The sequence below is a fragment of the Crocodylus porosus genome, unplaced genomic scaffold (assembly GCF_001723895.1).
Source record: "Crocodylus porosus isolate Cpor-Errol unplaced genomic scaffold, CroPor_comp1, whole genome shotgun sequence".
NCBI lineage: Eukaryota > Metazoa > Chordata > Crocodylia > Crocodylidae > Crocodylus > Crocodylus porosus.
In genome coordinates this window covers 16,694,542-16,715,300 of record NW_017728912.1, presented here as the reverse complement: position 1 = coordinate 16,715,300, position 20,759 = coordinate 16,694,542, and the positions used below count along the sequence as shown (strand labels likewise).

General features: G+C 42.6%; 1 protein-coding gene across 14 annotated transcripts in view; it reads right to left on the bottom strand.

Annotated features, from left to right (window-relative positions):
- The window catches only part of CAMK2D (calcium/calmodulin dependent protein kinase II delta), a 254,424-nt gene that overhangs the window by 10,020 nt on the left and 223,645 nt on the right, over window positions 1–20,759 (bottom strand). The window lies entirely within an intron of this gene.

Here is a 20,759-nt window from a genome sequence, read left to right as displayed (position 1 = left end):
ATTGTCAGAAAAAATAACAAAGAAAAGAGCATTTTGATATTTCCCTGATCAATGTGATTGTTATTCTTTCCAAGATTTCTTTGCTTCTTCTATTACCATTGCCAGCAGTGTCATTAGCTTTACAATATACTGACCTTAATGTATTCCTATATTCATGAGAAAATAAAGTGCATGTCAGAGATCAACAATACATGTTGTACTCTGTTTTAATCCAGTTGACTTCATTGAAGAACCTTTGATTAACAAAAATACCCTCTTAACCTTTACTGAATTGTACAGGAAGCCAACTGCCATTTTATGCATTACAGTCTAAATGATTTACAAGCATCTAGAGTCTGGTTCTTACAGATTTATAATCCTGACCTCAGAAATCTATATGTACAACCAATTTTACCCTATGTAGCGTTCATTTTGGCTAAATACAAAAGTGTGATTCACAATGCCTTTAACTGCAGAGATGGCACCATTCCTGGAAACAATGGTAATTTCTAAAGAGAAATTTGGGTCCTCCACCTATAACCAGATTTCCTTGGGCAGGGCTCCACTGGATGGGAGTAGACTCTGAAAGGGAGGCGAATCATTCTCACCTTTTCTGTGTGGAAAGAATTCATGAGTTGCATAATATATGTTGTGCCACTAAGCTAATATCAATTTTCAGTCCTCAGTTCTTAAGCGTCCAGCCAGCTTATGCATGACCCTCCTCCCTTCTGATAGGCCTTGATCCCCCAGTAAACAGCTTCTTTTCTTCTGCTAATTGTGTGTCTGTCTCTGAGAATTTCTCTTATCTGCACCCCTCTGCTGCTTTTCACTATGTTGTGCTGGCCTCTCGAGATGAGAGGCCTGATGAAGAATGTCTTGCATTCGAAAGCTTGTCTAATTTTATCCCAGCGACATAGTTAGTCCAATAAAAGATATTCCTCTAAGAAATCCTTGCCTCTCACAACTTCTGGATCATCATGACTATAACATCACTCTTATCCTTAAAGGCACATGTAATTTTAAAAGCAACTGTCTAGTGATGTTGATACCATCACTGGTAACATGAATGACTGGTGCCTCCTGAGACTGGGGGGACACCATTTGTAGGTGGTGCTGGCGGCAGCGAGCGGCGACCATGCGCAGATGTTGGCGGCAGTGTCAGTGAGCAGGGACCACCCATAGATGCCGGTGGTAGTATTGGTGGCGGGGGGGGAAGTGGTGAGCAGCGGCTAATCTCAACCCCTACGTGTCACCTATGATTGGTAACTTAAGCAATGCAAAGACAGTAATGTCCCATGCTATTTTTAGCATAAAGAATGTTAATCACTGTAGGAGAATGAAGAAATCCCCCCCCAGTCTAAGATTTGCAGGAAGTATTCATGATTCTCATTTTTCTTTTAAATGTTGATGATGTTTTTCATACCTTTTCCCAATCATCTCTGAGTCCCAACTTCACGGCTAATGCATGAAGGACACCTGTGGTACCAAAAGCAACTCCACCTATCCTCAAGTATCCTAAAGTAAATTTTGGGAAGGGAAGGTAGAATATAAATACTCAGGGGCTTTTATAGTGCTCAAATATGCACTGTGCCCAATAGATATGAGCCTTGTTTGAAGATGTTACGCATGTATTTTAGAAAAAATACAATAAAAAGAACCACAAAAGAAAGGAGTAGTTGAAGGAAGGAAGACACAGGAAACTCCAAGGGAGCAGGCAGAAGTGGAGCTCCCTGGTGTAACTAAGAATGCTTTGCAGGAAGTGTTCTGAGTTACAACGATGCCCTGAAGTTCATTGTTGGTTTCAGGGGGAAGAGGAATGTAGATGCTGCCCTTCCTCCCTGCCAGCTCCCTGCTGGCCTGAGCTGTTTTCAGAATGGGAGGGGGAAAGGGAGCAGAGGGAGCTCATTCTGGGGGTACCCCAGTCGATGCTGGAGTGTGGAGTGGGTGAATTGGAGCCCCCCAAAAGGGCGGGCTGAAAAGACCCAGACAGACTTTCCTCCACTCCGTTTCCCCCTTCCATTCTAAAAAGACAGGCTGGGAGGCAGCGCAGACAGAAGTTACAGGAGATGGTCTGTTTTGAAATGTCTTCATCTGACCCTTCAATAAGGGGTCAGATTTTTGCCTGATAGCCCATTTTTGAAGTGGTCTACAGCCATGCACTTGTGTTTGGTCATGGCTACAGGCCATTTTCTGTGGCCAGATTGGGGGAACATTTCATTTCTGTCTGCATCCCAAAAGACTAAATGATGCCTCTGCTTGTAGGTCAGTTGGCAACATAGCAGGATAAATATGTTAAATAATAGGTAATGCATGTTTTGACTACCTTATTTCCTGCAAGCAGTGTTGAAGCAGTGGATCCATAAAAAGATCTAATGGGAACAGAACCAGTGGCATTTTGGACTGGCACTATTCACTTGGACAAAACAATGTGAAAGAAAACATGGATATGGTTGTGAGAAAAATCAGAGAGGTCACCATGGCTTGAAATTTCAGCAAAGCAAACAGGGCCACAAGAAGACAAAGTAAGAGACAAGGAGTGAGGAGAGTTATAAGGGGTCTATACACTGAAGGAGAACCAGTTTAAATTGGAAGAAGTGAGGAAAAAGGAGTTGGTGGAGAGATTCCAAGGAGGAGGAAGATGAATGTGAGCCTATGATTTGAAATTACATGCCATACTTAGTAGGTGCATCTACATCTGATGCTATGGCGATGTAGCAATGTGCTATGGCAACATAGCATCGGCAGACAGAAACCATGATGCATGATGCTAGGTTGCTGTAGCAACATGCTCCCTTGGAATAGCACATTGTTACGGCAATGTAGGGGCTAAAAGTAACCGTGTGCCACGTTTTTGGAAGTACTAAACGATGGTGCAGTACAATGGCACTGTAGAGGCACATGTAGATGCACCTAGTGTGTAGGAAATTAAAGGATGTAATTAAGTAAATAGCCTGGTAACACATTCTATTAAGAGATCACTTAATTACAAATGATTAAATAAGGCAGTAGAAAACAATCTAGTTATCCAATTCATTATTTGGTCATTTGTCCAAATAACATATGCTTCGTTAATCATGCAACTAAGCATAATTGTTGGGGTAATGTAACCAAAGGACGGGCCTGAGAAACTGAATATAGTTTCCAGATGCAACATACATTAAAAAATAAGACACAATGCATGTTATGCTTAGTTGGTTAATAGTAACTTTTGGCACAATGATAACATCCTTTTGATCACAGTCAGTAATATCACATGTTTGATTTTACAGTTTTATTGTAACATGCCCACAGGTAGCCATGTCACGTATACTGGAAATTCAGCAGTGAACATCTTGAACATAACCCTGAGCAGAACAATACAGTCTGCTTTGTTAGGCTGAACTCAGGCAGAAGGCAGGGTTGAGATGCATCTTACAGACTAACTGAATCAGAGAGTCATACACTTTTGTGAGTCAGAGCTCACTTCATCTGAGCGTTAACTCACAAAAGTTTATGCATCTCTAATTTAGTTAGATTCTAAGTTTCATCTCTACCCTGCCTTCTGCCTGTGTTATAATATATTGCTAAGTAAACTCAAGGACCTTCAAGGGATGGTTTTTAAATGAAGCGCCATGAATGACATGCTTCAGCTTAATATAGTTTGGCAATAATGGACTCATTCTCCTTTGTCTGTGCCCCCCATGGAATGAACCAAATCTGTGCAGTAGGCAGAAGTTACTTTTTCTAAACAGGTCTGAAACTTGACTTCATTCTAAGTAGAAATGGAAATGAAAGTTTGAAATTCTTTGCTAAGGATTTTTTTTAAAAGGTGGTTTCAGTTCAATCAAAACATTTTTATTTTGTATTACATTATTATAATAAATTACTACATTAAAAAACCCCCCCAAAACTGCAAGGAAAATCATTTCTAAATAAGGGACTGAAACATGCTGTCAGCAATTCTTTCCTTGTTTTCTTCCAAAATATTTTTTTTTCAGTGAAGCTGTTATGCATTCACAAAGTCTTTTGATTTGCAACAGAACTGCACATTTTTATGAAATATGGTTCTATCAACATTTCTCCTATCAACTCCAATATGAACATTTGGTAAAGCTATGAACTTGCTCACTTGTTCCCCGATCCTAAGGGAAATTATCCAGGAAGCACCATAGGCCAGCAAAGTCAGTAAATGAAATTAAGGAAAAATATCATTGGCTTAAAGTAACCTAAGTACTGTGTGTAGTTCAGCAGAAGTGTCAGTTCTTCCACTGCTTCTGGAAAGGTTTGTCAGGGCACAACTGGGATTGTCAGGAAGATTCTGCCAAGTGATCTGCCTTCTAACTCATCTCTCAACAAATTGCTGTGAAACAACAAAAACTAGATGGAACTCAGTCCAGAAGAAAGCATTATGCTACACTATGCCATCCTTTTCTGTGGGTGTACACACAGAATTATATATTTGAATGGCATACAAGATATCTTCCTATTCACTGAATTTAGTGGAGTGCGATGATCCCAGGGGTAGATCTGGGGGGGGGGGCAGGCATGGTGGTATGGTCACACCCTCTTTGCCACAGTGGAGCCCTGCATTTCAGGTTCCCCACAGACCCAGATACCTGAGTATTCTGTGGAGTCCAGACCATGCAGTGGGAACATGGGAGCAGGTCCTTGAAGCAGGTAAGAATCTCCCAACCCTTCTTGGCACTATTTCCTTTCCCCCTCCATACTCAGCAATACCTCCCCTCCTCCAATTTTTCCCCTTCTCTACTTACGCTTCTGGGAACAGGAAAGGGAGACCTACCCACCACTGCCACTGTCCCTGATGGACCTAAGGGGCAAGGGGAACCCCTGAGCTGCTCTTGTTCTGCAATATCTATGGCTGTGGAGGCAGCTGGGCAGGGAGTTGGGCTCAGCTAAAAACAGTGGCAGTGATGGGCAGGTTCTTCCTCACTGCTCAGTTCCCCCCATTTTTCCCTGCCAGCAGGCACAGGGAGAGGGAGTCCACCTGTTGCCAGTGCTTTTTCTGGCTGAACCCAGCTTCCTGCACAACCGATCCCCATTGCTGGAATGGGGCAGAAGCACCTGGGGCAACAGTGGCAGTGGGCAGGTCTCCCCTTCCTGCACCTAGAGATGCAAATAGAGGGGGATGGGGTGGGGGGTGCTGCTGAGTTCAGAAGGGAAGGAATGGGAAGCTGGGGGGTAGGGTGCAGAGGGTGGAGTTCTTAACTCATTTAGGGACTTAAAAAAAAATCCCTACTTCTTCTCCCATGACACCTGCCCTGGCAGGGAGGAGAGGTTGGGAGTAGGGAGGTGCAGCCATCCTACAGTGCACAATTTGCTCTTGTACCTCCTTTTTCAAAATCCTAGATCCACCTATGATTACTCCCTAAGACAGAAGTTCAGTGTGTTTTGGAATGTGAATACCAGCATTTGTCCCAGCAGTGTTTCATGACGAAGAAGTGCTCCAAAATGATAAAATCCCTAATATTGTATTGGCTGACTGATAACAAAGATTCTCTTTTAACTCAGATTGAATAATCACACTTTTTTTAAAGGGAAGTTAATAGTTATATAGTCAGTGGTTCTTTGGTGCAACTTAGCTGAACCACTGTATTTAGGATTTTGCTTAACAAGTACACAAATATTAATATCTTAAAAAAAATTAACAATTAAAAACCAGGAATTTGCCGCTGATACAACTGATAGGTGCATTTTTAGAAGTTGGCTGAGGAATTAAAATATCTCATTATGAACAGGAGAGAAATCACACATTTAACCTTAGAATATAGCAATGGATTTTTCTACCATGCTCAGCAGGAAAGAAGATAAACTTGGGAAGGATTTTTAAAATTTCTGAAGAATTGTAAGTATATTGTTAAAAATTAACTGATGCTTTGTTAGTTTGCAGATTATTGCCCATAACGCAAAAATTATTTACTTAGTTTTAAAGTAATGGAAAACTTTGAAAACTGAGGGCTGAATCGCATCTTTTTAGGTACAGCCTTGCTTCGAGGATGGTGCAAACCCACCTCAGTGCAAGGGGAGCATTCTGTTTCACAGTATGCAATGTTTCACAGAGCTCTTTGTTACTTTATGAGGAGCCAATTGTTTATAAAGGGTGCTGGGTACTCCAATCCTGTCCTCCAACACCACACATATACACGCTTAATCAGCTCTACAGTGTGGCTTAAACCATGGGATGGGGAGTGGAGTTTGGAGCCATAGCTTCATATACTCCCTTTCCTACCACTTGCCTGGTACATTTCCCCAGAACTCTATACCAGTATGATACAGAGAAGCCTTTATCAGAAGCCTTCATGCAGGCAGCATAGCATAGTGACGGGTAGTTGGGAAGTGTTCCTTACTTCTTCTCTCTTATGCAGCTGCTTAGGGTAAGGACACAATCAAGCCCAGAATGCACACCAATATTAAATATCTCCACATATTTTTGAAGCAAATAATACTCATCTCACATAAAGCAGGTATCAGAGGCCAATCTAGTTGACTTGTTTAGTGCAAGTCCCAGGGGAGAAGTGATCTTGAGTTACCTTTTCAGCTCCTCAATCCTTGGCTGACTTTCTCAGCAGAGATTTTAATACCCAAGAATATATTCTGGCATGGACAAATGTCTGGAGACTGGAAATGTCCTTTGTTACATGCCAAAAGGTAAGGTAGAACAGAGCTCTTGAAGGAGAGCTGCCTGATATACAGGAGATCTACTTTCAATATATGTGCTATACTGTATATGATATTTTCATAGCGAGTTAAATAAATGAAGTAACAGTACAGATCTCTGCTTTGGTAAGTGGGCTGGTATATGACTAATACAAAGACATTTCTAACAAAAATATGATGAAGTCAATGTGAAATGGAAGCATAACACAAAAGAATGAAGGAAATATGTTCCAATTTTAGGTGAAATTACTTTTAGTGCATTTATTTTAACATATTCACATCAAATTCATTTCATGTATTAGTCTCTGACCACATTTTGCCATATTTTGTTTTCTCCTCTACTGCATTTTGATAATATAGTCATACGCTAGCTATGCAACAAGGGTCCGGAGAATATTTATGCACTGTGCTTGCAACTTGTAGAATTAATGTGATCCCCTACTAATGAAATAGGGTAATACAAGATAAAAACAAAATCAAACCAGCAGGGCCCCAGTCAAGTGGAAACTCGCAAGAACATAATGTTATTTTCTCACTCCTTAGTTCCATACATATTTGGCAAGGTTGCTCTACACAAATATTCTAAATTAGTATTCTAACCATAATATGAACAAATGGTGAGAGCAATACAGCAAAGATACAGAATTAAAAAGCTGTTAACTTGAAAAAAAAATCTCTTAGCTTAGATTAGACACAGAGGGCTACATTTCTGAGCTGCTGAATGAGAATTTTTTTGCAGGTAGCTTGTTAACTGGATGACTGCAACACTGTTTATACATTTGTTTAAATTTTCATCTGTGATCAATATAGAAATAATAAATTTAAAAGACAGTTTCTTAAAATAAGTCTCCCCACAAGTTTGTATCCCTGCTTTTTATTATTTATTAATATAGTACAGGATTGTGTAATTACTGTGCTAGAACTGTTATTCATTATCACACTGATTTTACATGACTGGAGCTCTCTTGATTTTGTTGTTCCTTGGCATATTCTTGTTATCATAACAAAACAAAACCAAAAAAACAGAAAAAGAAAAAACCCCTGGGCACAGTAATTATCCTAGTGAAGTATACAAATGAAGGTCACTGTTTCATATTCTCTGGTTGTATAGAAAATAGATACTTATCAACTAAAGAGGTGCAGAGGAAGCGTGCAAATTTATAATAAGACTTATGATATACACTGCACATTACCAAATTAACAAGCAGGCAACCCCTACCCCTGAAAAGTCAATCATGTATTGCAGCACAGAGAATATTGCATTTTATAGCTATGAAATTCCTGGTAAAGAGCAACGTTTTTTTTGTAAGAATGAACAAGTTAGAGGATTAGTAAAACAATCACTGAAGAGACTGACAGACTTCTATTGTTTTTTATTTGCCTCCAATATTGTTTTTCAAAGATAACACTTTGAGGGTAATGCCTCTCAGTGCACTTTATGATATAACTTGCAATATATGTTGTCTTATCAACTTTAAAAGAGAACAATCTCATCAAAATGAAATCTCAAAATAGATGGCAAAATATGGTAGGGATTCCTTTGTAATAAAACTAGAATCAGAACAAACTGCAATTTGAGGAGGTAAAATATTTAATATACAGCAGAGTGTGCTGGAACAATGTATCATAAGTTTTGACCCTGAAAACGTAAAGAAATTGAAAGTAAGAAAGAGACTACAATTTTTTACTGTTTATTGTAAAAAAGCAAATTCATTATAGGTGGATTTATCCAATGTCACTCATGCAGCAGGCATCACTGTCAAGGAACAAGGGCAAGACAAATACAGCAAGTACTATAATATAGTACCTCATTTTAAATTAATTCACCGTGGCTGTTTATAGCCCCTTGGCTAGGGACCGACATTCCACATAAACCAGTTTAAGTGATCAGAAACTGGTTTAAACCCATAACAGAACAGACATACAGTGCGCATAAACCAGTTTCAAAATGGCCGAAACCGGTTTGAGATAATCCTGGCTGAATGTAGTATTAGCCTTAACTGATTTGGCTCAAACTGTTTATGCAATGTCTGTCCCAGACTGCTTGCTGGTTTAAGGTAAACCGGAGACCCCAGCATCTCGGCATGCTCTCGGGGTAGGGCTCTGCTCTGCTCCAGAGCTGGGCTGGCCCCTCCCTTCTGCTCTCTAGCCAGATTAGGGATGGAACATGGCAAGACTGCCCACAGATGGCGGCGGCAGTATCGGTGGTGGGGGTGTGGTGGCGGCAAGTGGGGAGCTCCCACAGGTGGCGGCAGTGGTGATGGTGGTCGGGCCAAGCAGGGAGCTCCTGCAGGTGGCCACAGTGGTATCAGTGGAGCGGGGAGGCGAGTGCCAACCAGCAGTCAGCAACCACCTGCAGATGTCCCTGGTTGCATTGGTGGCAGGGTGGCCCGTAGGCACCACCGGCAGCATTGGTGGCGCTTTTCGCAGGGGATGCACTGCCAATCTCAGTGCGTGCATGTGCACCCGCGTGCACCCCTTACACATCGCCAATGCTGGGTAGGTTGCACCACAGGGTTGGGAGGGGGGTTCTGTTTCATGCTGGAGGGACTATTCCCCCTCCTCCTCCTCCTGCTCCCAGGGTGGGGAGCGGGGCTTTCTGAGGCGCTGGATGGGGACTCTTCCTCCCCCTCCTCTTCCCCCCTGCCGCTGTAGGGCTGGGAGGGGCGGGGACTCCATGTGATGCTACAGGCCCCAGAAGGGGGTGGGAGACAGAGGGAGGCTTTGTTTCACACTGGGCTGGAAACTCTTCCCTCTCTTTCTCTTCCCCAGCCCCGAGGGGGCAATGGGAGTGCAGAGCTGAGCTGGGCAGGGTGTAGGGTGTGAGGGACGGGGGGTGTAGGGACCCCCATACATTCCGTCCATGGTGTGCAGCCCCTGCTGCCTAGCAGCAGCAGCACGTGGGGAGGTCAGGGTGCTTGTTCCTGGCACAGCCATAGCTCTGCCCAGCGCTGTGTAGGGGGAGGGAGTGGAGCCTGCCTTATCTCCATGGTTCTGTTTGCCGAGTCTGAGCCTGCAGCTCCAGATCTGCACTGGATACAGCTGCTTCCCCCAGTCCCCACTGTGCAGGTCTTGCACTCTGCCAGGAGTGGAGGGAGCCCCACCCCCTGCTTCCCCACAGAATCCAGCACCAGACTTCTTCTCTGTGAGTACAGAGCTGCAGGCACAGTGCAGAGCCATGGGGATAGAAGTGTTCAGATAGGCTGCATGGGGCTGCTCCTTGCCCCCTGCACAGCGCTGGCTGCTTCTATTGCGGCTCCACGCCACACCTGGAGTCTACACTCTCAGAGGGGAAGCCTGGCACTGGACTCTGCGGGAAAGTAGGGGGTGGGGCTCCCTCCACTCCTGGCAGAGTGTAAGACCTGCACAATGGGGAGTAGGAGAAGCAGCTGTCTCCAGTGCGGGGCTTCTCCCATTGCAGGCTCAGGCTCAGGGAGCAGAGCTGTGGGGATAAGGCAGGCTTCACTTCCTCACCTCATGCAGTGCTGGCTGGAGCTGTGTCTGTGCCAGGCACAAGCACCCTGACCTCCCTGTCTGCTGCTGCTGCCAGGCAGCAGGGGCTGCACACCATAGGGAGAGTGTATGGGCGTCCCTACACCCCCCACACCCTGCCCAGCTGAGCTCCGTGCTCCCAGTGCCTCTCTGGGGGGGAGGAGGAGGAGAGGGAAGAGATCCCCCCAAAATGGAACAGAGCCTCCCCCTGCCCTGGGGGGAAGGAGTGGGGGAAAAAGTCCCCTTCTGGTGCTAGGCAGCATCCCACAGAGCCTCCTCTCCCCACCTTGCAGTAATGGGGGAGAAGCAGGTGGAAGAGTCCCCCCCAGGGCCAGGCAGCTTCACACCCCACCCCATCGCAGAGGGAGGAAGGAGGAGTGGGAAGAACCCCCCAGCAAAAAACAAGCCCCCACTTCTGGACCTATGGCTGTGGGGGAGAGGGAGGAGGGGGAAGAGTTCCCTTCTGGAGCCATGCAGCTTTGTGTGCCTGGACTGCTCCTGGCTGTTAGGGAGCCACTGGTCTGGGCAAGCTCCTCCCCTCAGCTCCGCTTCCCTGTGGGAGTGATGGCTGCTCTAGCGCCCCCAGACTTTTGGCTTGAGCCATTGCAGTCATGCGCTGGACATCTATCCACTTGCAAACCAGTTCACTCTCTGCAGATTAGACTATCCTGCAAAGACTGAATCAATTCAGGCTCAGGCTTTTTGAATGTCTGTCCCTAGCCCTCATGTTTAGTTCCTGCAAACGCTCTAGAACATTGGTTTACAAGAAGAACATGAGGAAGTGATATGTCATATCAAGAAGTAACTGACTGACAATTATTACTCAGAGGTATTGAGAGCTCATGAATTAAAATATCACATTAAGGTCATGATAAGCATTTTTTTTAATTTTAAGGACATGCACATGCATTACTCCTGTGCTTTAAATTTATCAGGTGCTCAAAGGATTCCTAGATCAGAACCAAACAACACAATCCAGTGGCCACTGGAGTCAATGGGAACACTCTCAACACTTGTCTCAAAGTGACAATTTCAAATCCTGAGTGATTAAATTCCTTAACCAAAAAACTGGAATACAAAGTTGTAAATAAGAATGCAGAATTTCTACAGGAAAGCCAGCTTAAATGAAGGCTATCAGCAGCCTGAGACAGTTTCACATTTGTTTTGATGAAACTTGTCACCCTGACAACCATATTCCTTTCCAGGGTCTGCTGTTCCTAATGATACACTCTGATTCACCAACTTACAAGCTGGCTCTTTTCTGAGACTAATGATTCTTTCTACCTTACAAAAAAAATCTAGAAATCTTATTTGTCTAATAAAAATTCAAATGCATCATGCCCTATAGCTGAAAAGATCTGCCAGCAAATCATTATTCCATCAAAAAATGACATACAAAATCCAATATAATAAATACATTTCCTATGGCATTTCTCTGTCATGCTGTGATCCAAAGCACTGTCACATGCATCAAATAGTTCACTTTCAGTAGATATGCAACATCAGTTGCTTTTTAAAGAGTCTGCTTGCTAACAATTACAAGATGAAGGCAGGCAAGGCTGGCACCATACAGACTAACTAATAGGGCTGTGCGAAACGGCTGTGTTTTGATTCGGTTTTGGAGGACAGTGATTTGTTTTGGTGTTTCTGATCACTGTCCTGTTTTGTTTTGGGAGAATGCTTTGAATGGGCTGCAAGCTTTGCACAACCATACCAAGTTGGGCAGGGCTTGGGGCTCCAGCAGGGAGTGGGATGGGGCCGTGGGTGTCTGGGAGAGGGGGAGGGCCACTGCCCTCCATGCAGGAGCAAAAAACACCCATGTAGATCTCTGATCCCTGTCATACCAGGGCATGGGGCAGGGAAGCAGCACAGAGTGGTGCGCAAGCCTGTTGGTCCCTGCCATGCAACTAGGCTCCGAAGGGAGCAGAGACCCGTGCCAGGAGTCTCCTGGCTGCCCCTGCCTGCCCTGGCCACATGAGCAGGCAGTGCCAGTGACGAGACCCCGGCACAGATCTCTGCTTCCTTGGAGCCAGGTCGCACCAGCGCTGTCCTGCTGTGTGACCTGGCTCCACAGGAAGAAGAATTTTGCACCAGGGTCTCCGTGCCACTGCTGCCTGGCTCGTGCTGCTCTGGATTTCTGCTCCCTGAGGGGCTAGGTTGCCCGGCAGGGACCAGCACTGCCCTGCCATGCGACTTGACTCCACAGGGAACAGAAATCCACGCTGGGGTCTCCTCGCTGCCACTGCCCGCCCCATATAGCCCCAGATGCTGCCTGCCCTGTGCAGCAGTGTACAGCGGTTTCCCTGCAAACCCGGCTCCAAAACTCTGAAAATTTCCAAAACATTTCTGAAACATTTTGGATGCCTTGTTTCATTTTGGAGATGTTTCTGAGCCTTCCATTTTGTTTTGGATTCGGTGTCTCAGGCACCAAAACAGCCCAAATCACCTCCAAAATGAAATGGCAGCTATAATTTCACACAGCCCTACTAATTCAGAGAGGCATAAGCTTTTATAAGCAACAAGTTACTTTCTCAGATGCTATGAAAACTTAATCTATCAGGTGCTACACTGCTCTGTCTTCTGCTGACTTCAGACTAACAAGGATAATAGGGCTGTGTGAAGCTTTGGTCCCTGATTCGATTCAGTGGAGATTCGGCCTGATTCAATTTGGTGGACATTCAGCCCAATTCAGTGACCAAATCTCTGAATCCAAACTGAATCAGGAGACCCTTTAATCTCTTGGAGTCAAATCAGAACCCTCTGAATCAATCTGGAGAGATTTGGCGACTTGGCTATAGATACAACTTTAAATGTTTTTTCTACATACAAGGTACTAGGTGGTTCATGAAGGCTGCAATGCTGGGGCAGATGGAGCGTCCCACAGGACTGCAGGGGGCTTGGCAGCAGACCCAGAAGTAGACCAGAAGCACTTCTGGTCCACTTCTGGATTCACTGGGGAGTGTGTGTGGGGCCCCCGCCATGACCCCATGGTCACACTGGTGCCTCCTGGGTCGGGAGGGCACCTGGGGTCTCTCTATGGCCGATAGCTGAGCTGGGGAGGGCACGGGGGCGGGCGGGGGGGGCATGCCGGTACTTTTGGTCCACTTCTGGGTTTACCGCCGAGCACATGGCCCCTCCCCCCCATGCTCCTGTTGGATGCTCCATCTGCCCCAGCATCGCAGTGTTCACGAGCCACACCTGGTACCCTGAGGTATGTAGAAAAAATGCTTAAAGCTCTGTCTATGGCCGAATCGCTGATTCTCTGAACCAGCATCGAATCTTCAGATTCGGATTTGGCCAAATCGAATTGGGGACAGTGATTCTAATCAACAAATCAAATCACTGTCCCCAATTCGGACCAAATCCGAATTGAATACGGCCCATTTTGCACACCCCTAATGGCTAACTACCTCTCAATTACAATATGGTTAATATTTCTTTTAGGGCAACCGTTGGCAAATATCGATTTTTCTTTTCAGGGCAACCATTGGCAAATATCGATTTTTCATGGCAACCACTTTCTAACCTCAAAACAAAATAGTGATGAATTGTGATTATAGTGAGATACCATACCATAATTCCTGAATGTGTTCCAGTAAGCACAAAGCCTGGTCTGTTGTCTCAGGAAAAGAATGTTTAAATGCATAGGAAGTGTCAAGGCACCTTGTGATAACAGAGACATTGTGTTTTGTCTCTCCATGTGTTTTTTTTTAAATCCAAATTGCACTCCCACCTTATGACTCTCAATCCAGAGACATCTCTTTGTTCTCAGCTAAAGTTATACAATGGGCTAAATAATGCTCTGGAATAATAGCTTCCTAATAAATGTCTCAGAAATGCTTAAAATCATTAATGTAAAATGGGTTTAAAAAAAACACTGCTATGAAATGAAACATTTGCCTCATTTTTACACATGGCAAAATTGAAGTCTACAGGGATTACATTTTACAAGTAATGCAAGCTCAGCCAAAAAGACCCAAAACTTTTATTTTTTTCAACCCTACCACTATTTATTATATCATTCCTCTCTCTAGGTCTTATATATGACCATATAGGAGAGAACCTATCTAGTTTTACCTTATGTAAATCAGCAACTATCCTGTTATTAATTAGGTTGAAACTATAAGTTATAAAAAAAAAAATCAAAATACCCAGCCATTATGTATTGATGTGCACGCACTGTCTTGCTACAGTGTATATAGTCCAGAGTCAACACCATAGATTACTTTTGGTTGTGGCTTATTCATTATTGTATTATCACTGTAACATTTTTATGGGGCAGGGGGTACAGTACAATATGTGTCCTTAAAAACCTTCCAGTTGCCTTAATAATTACTTCATGTAATTGTAGTATTCAAGGTACTTGAATACCAAGTATAGAAAATGTAACTGAACACTGCAGATACTGAAGTAATCTTAGCTATTCTCACTACCGTAATTTTAAAAAATTCCTAAATTCTACCATTACTATGTAAAATGTAAAAAACATGTCCTCCTGAGTACACACCTCTATAACTGAGGAACAGATTCCTCTCAGATTTATGATAGTTTACCTAATGTGCCACATTGGAGATTAACTACAAATCTGATAAAATACGATGAAAAGGTACACTATCAAGCATCATTCCCAAAACAGTGATTAAACCTAATACATTTTCTGGCTCATTTATGCGCAATAAAATCAGTGATAGTAAGAAAATTATTCAATTATTTTACATAAGATGGCTTTTTTTAATAGTATTTTATGCGATTTCTTAGAGAAATTATTATCTTTAATTTAAAGGGAAGGAAAAAAAGCATTTTGAAAAGTTGATTTTTGTAGAAGAGGTTTTGGATCTTACACATTTTTATGGGGGAGGAAGGAACAGACATAAGAAATATGTATTAGGTAAGATTGTTCTTTTTTCCCCAAAAGTCCTGGTTAATTCTGTATCTACATGCACTGTGCTCCTTCTAGGCATCCAAACATATCCAGTTTCTATAAGGACTGCAGTATTACTTGACATTTATCCCACCCAGTAATCAACATCAAAATAAGTGAAAGCACCAAACCTAGAACCTTATTAGTGACCTTAGAAATCTGAAACAGAATAATGTCCTGAATAGTAAGTTCAGGACGTTAGTGTAGTGAAATGCAAGGAACGTGCAATAGTCAGGTAAGATGTTCTGATGAGAAACATGATATAAAGAATACGGTGGTTATGTTTTTGTGCTAGAGTGTCAGAGAAAGCCAGGGTATGTTTTGTATATGCATTAAGAGATGGAGAGTGAAAACCTCAAGGAGTGTCTTAGTGACAGTGCTGACACCAGAAAGGAGGAAAAATATGACTCCTCTATTTCCACGTTTTTCAGGTTCAGTGTGGATAGGGTGTGTCCTCTCAAAGCCTTAACTATCACTATACTATCTCTAGTTTAGTAATATAATTGTGCTGCTGCACTCTAAAGCTTGTCAAGAAGTAAGAATGGGCACTAAAGATGGGACACTAGGGGAATGGAGATCTCCTTAGGCAAGAAGATTAATGAAATTTGGCTTGTTTCATTTTGCAAAAAGGAGATTGAGAGGATATGATCAAGGATGTTTGTGGGATGAGTACTAGGGAAGGGGAAGGAATTTATAGGCTTAACAACACAGGCACAAGATCAAATGGAAATGAACTGGCTCCAGATAAATTTATATTAGCAATCAGAAGACTTTTACTTATCAGAGAAGTAAAGTTTTGTCTTCCAAGACTTATAGTGGGGGACAAAGAACATGAATCACTTTATGATTGAATTGGATGGTTAAGAGAAGAGATGGTAAACTAGGGCAGACAGTTCTGGCACAACCAATTAGTCTGTGTATTGTACAGTCACATGTCTGTGGTTCCCAGGCAGGAGAAGGAGGGTGGTTCTTGTAGTTAGAAGGTGAAACTAAATAGCAACTATGCACCAGAAAGAACTCTCATGGAAAAAAAAAAGGACAGGGGCATACAAACACACATTAGGAGCACATTTCTCACAGAACAGCCACCTCCCCTCTTACTTCACTATCCTTGTGCTTAAGGGAAACCTATCAAACAACTTTAAAAAGCAAATTTGAGAATAAAAGTTCATAAACTGGCTGGACACTAAGAATGAAGGACTACACCAGGGGTAGACAATTCCTAGCATGGGTCCCAAAGTGTGGCACCTGAAGGCATTTTGCTTGGCACATGCACCTTGGGGCAGACAACTGGGAAGGGGCTACAGCTGCATTGCTACAACAAGGATCAGGCCCCTCATGGCTTCCCTGCTGCCTGCCCCACCTTATAATTTGAGGTTGTAGATGTTTTTGGCACTCTGCACAAAAACATTGTTGACTCCTGGACTAAACACTGATATTGGTTTTGTGGCACATTATATTTTACCCAATTCCTGAATTCTTTTCGGACAGGAAAGGTGAAAATGACCCTCCTCCCTTTTGATAAGCCATGATCTCCCAAGTAATCAGCCTCTTTTCTTCTGCTAAATTGTGTGTCTGCTACCTCTGAGAGTTTCTCTCCTTCCCCTCCCCTCTGCTGTGTTTCACTATGCTGTGGCTGCTTCCTGTGATCAGAGACCTGAGGAAGACTGTCATGCATTCAAAAGCTTGTCTAACTTTATCCCAGCTACATAATTGGTTCAGTAAAAGAGATCCCTGCCTTAGAAATCTTTGCTTCTCACATAATTTCTGGACCATCATGGCCATGCCATTCTTACACTACTGTATCCTTTATATATAAATAGTAATCTTTTATAATTTACTCTCTTATAATATAAATCAATGCATTATTTTGTCTCATTTGCATTTGTCTACCTATAGATTATTAGTATTTAACCTAAAATAACATGCACATTTAATAGTAATCTTACGCTTTTCCAGCAGGGCTTTTCTTACACAAAAATTGCCATTAGGTTGCAAAATAGTTGTAACTCCTATTATTTCCATACAAATAAGGTTACTCTTTTCACAACATTTGCTAACAGTTGTATCCTAGATGATTAAATTGTAAGCTCTGAACTAGGTTTTCCATTTATGTCAGAGTAATTGAGCAATTTCACATCAGTATAAATGGACATGGGGTAATATTCAGATCCACTGTGTACAACTCATCTGTAAAAAAGACTACCATAGATTATCACATTGAAGTATTTGCTGGGCTTGTTGCTGATCTAACATATACCAGTGTAACTGTCCATTTGTAATGTAAATGATTTGACTCAGAGATGAGATATGAATCAAATGCAAAGATGCTGGGACAAAACCCCCCATCTATTCTTTGGGAAGTATTCACATAACTTCAGCTCAGACCAGGTCTCCTCTAAACAACAATTCCTAACTGAGTTTGTAAAAGAAATAAATGCAATGAGACATGCCCTTTCGAACAGATGATACAAGCAGATGCTACTGTTACTTTTGCACTTCTGTGCCTTTTCACCTCAAAATAAGCAGTTCCAATATCATCTTTTTATCCTATATTTTTCTGGCTTAGTTAAGCCCCCTGCAGACTTTACATTTGTTGTGAATATATGAGTATCCCACAAGAAATGGAAACATGTCAGACACTGGCCTCAAACAAGCATTCACTTTTAGCAGTGAAAAATTCTGAGAAATGTTTAGAAATCTTTCTGGGAAAGGGCGCAGTACAGGTGCTCCTAGTCTGCAGGTGCACCTGATCTTTAAAGTGCGAGGGGCTTCCTGCAAGCAGTGGCAGGTCTAATATGGGTTCTGTACTATTATCAGCTCTTGCTGCCAGTTGCAGGCAGTCCCTTCACCCATGCCTTGATTCAAGCAGTGGAGGCAGGGGCCAAAGGTAGCTGGGGGGAGACCCAATTCCAATCAGTCCCTGAAGATACAACAGGCTCTGGGGATCCCTGTCACCTTTGCTGCCTGGTAGTAAGAGTGAGGGCAATGCCTGCAGTGTGGAGTGCTACAAAAATAACATTAGTAACCTTAGTTGCTCATTAGTTGTCACAGAACTCATATTAAACAAGGTGTGGCTCCGAGTTGTCAAAAACCAATCCTGCAAGTTAAGAGCATATGACAGCAGCTTTAAAGCAGATATAGAGCAAATGGAACACAGGCTCCAGTGACGTGCATAAATGTGAAGTCATTAACTCCATGGATTATTAGTTGAACACTGTTCTGTTCTCACTTAGACCATTTCAACTGACTTTACAGTGTCAATAGTGAAGAAGTTCATGACATGCAGAGATTTCAAGAATAAAAATTCCAACCACCCCATTAGAAACTCATCCCTGAACTTCATGCTACAATTCTGGGCTGCTCAAGGACCATTTTTCAGAGCCATGTCAGGTTCATCACACAGTTTTTCATTTTTTTTTCAAAACTTGGGTTGGACTTTGTCCAGCCATTACCCAGTCTTCAAGACAGACTTCAGGAATGACTTCCTTGAAGCACTGATCTGCCCCACAGATTACTTTTTCTGAAGTATTTAGTATATTAAATGATCTGTGTTTAGCATTTAAAGTTTTCCAAGGAAATAACCAAAGAAATAAAGGAAACACAGGGAGACAATCACTTTCCAAAACACATTTAGACACTACCACCACCACCATTACCAAAAATGGCTACTTCTAGGTCAGCCAAACCTGGCTGCTGTCTGATTGAGAGGAATGGGTCATTTGAATTGGTGTCTCTCAACTTACACAGCACAGAGGAAGGAGTGGAGTGGGACTGCTCAGACTTAAGCAAGTGGCTCTGTGAGTATGCATTTTCCATGGGCTTGCCCACTGAATTGATGGAAAGAAACACAACATATGAACAAACAAAGATGAAGAGGTAGAGCATGATCAGAATCCTCAGGAGACACTGGCAGCAGGAATGGCCGTTGGGGCACAGCGAGGATGGTGACCAGTGAGATGAAGAAGCAATGGAGGAGAAGGAGTGGTGAGCAGAACTTAACCCCTCCTTGTCACCCTCCTTTTTGAAAGCTGTATGTGGGGCATGCAGTGGTCAGGAAAAGAAACAATCCAAAAAAAAAAAAGAATGATCATTTAATTACAAACGGACACAATCTCTGAACATACAAACAAAGTTAACATTACTTGTTAAGGGAAAAGGGCTGATGTCAAAGGGGCAGGGGAAAAGTAGCAGCCACATGTGCCTCTGTTCAGATGCCAGTGCAGACTGATTATTCTTTTAATCTGATACTTTGATGTGAAGGTTTTTGAAAGAGCCATTTTTATATTCTCAAGACTTCAAAGGATTTCTTTGGAAAAAAGGTATGAAAAATAGCAAAGGATCAGCTAATTCAACCGACCTAATTTAAATCAGTTGGCTCGCTTCATTTTAAACTAGGATCAAATGAATTCAGATTAACAAAAACATATGCAAGTGCATACTTCCTGAGTTGATCCTGAATTTTAAAGGTAGTCACTGTACGGATAAATTAAACACCATAGATTAACCAGAAAGTATCTTCTCTGAAAACATCCTAAAGCTCAGCAGTGGTGCCCACAGAAAACCATCATTCTTACTAGAGTTTACTTTAATTAACCTCTTGGGACACAATGCCATGAGAAATCAAGATCTACGGATCATTATACATGTAACAACTCAACTCTTTAGATCCTGTGCTTATCATTGGGAAAGAGGAGGAAGATATTCTATAACTTTACATTAAAATAAATTCTACCATTCTTACACTGGAGTGATGCTGTTTGGGCCTTGTGATCTACCTTCCCAAAAGAAACGCAAATCCTTATTGCCCAAGTGAAATAAACTGGGAGTTCAAATAACTTTATGCACAAAATTTAACCACGATATCACAGTCTGAATATCATTCTGAAGTAAAGGAACTTATGGATAGGGACAGTGTGCTGCAAAGTGTAAGCCTAGAAACAGGAAAGTTCATAAACAAGCAGGATTTTTTAATTTATTGTTATTTCTATAAATCGTGAAAGGAATTCTTTTATAAGATTAAATTTGTGTCCTGTTAGGGTAGCGATGGTACCTGCTGAATCTCTTAGGAGCTTGTATAGTAATCCTGAAGAGAGATGCACTAAACAACACAAAATTAACATTAGAACAGCATCTAGTTAGGTCACTGTTTCCATTTAGACGATTTCATATTCCACTCAAATACATCAGGGCCTGATCCTATACTCTACTTGAATCCATAAGCAAACTTTTGTTGCCGGACAGTAACCTCTTTGCTCAAGTGTTAAAGTATCCCATCAGTAGCAATGTTAATGACACTGGGATACTTAACAAATTCTTTGTTTTCATCTCCACACATTACCCTAACACTTTGCCCAGTTCTTAATAAATGAGAATTTCATTTATGCATCTCCAGAGCATCCCTAGCAATAACACTTTTCTCTGGCTTTCGGCTGAAGGTTTCCCAGTACAACTTCTCAAATTCAGAGATCAATTGCATCTAACAGGCATAGTCCTAGGTAAAGGGTGGTGTCTGAACAAGACAATAGAAAGGAATTGTGTTTCAGCTTCCAGGAGTATCTCAATAAACAGTACCTAGCATGGATTTCTCTTCACAGATAGAACTTGTGATCTACCTACACACACTCCTACTTTCTGCACCCCCTGTGGTGCTTGCATCTGCAGGGGGACCTGGAAAAAGCAGCCTCCATGCTCAGGGGGACCTAGGAATAGC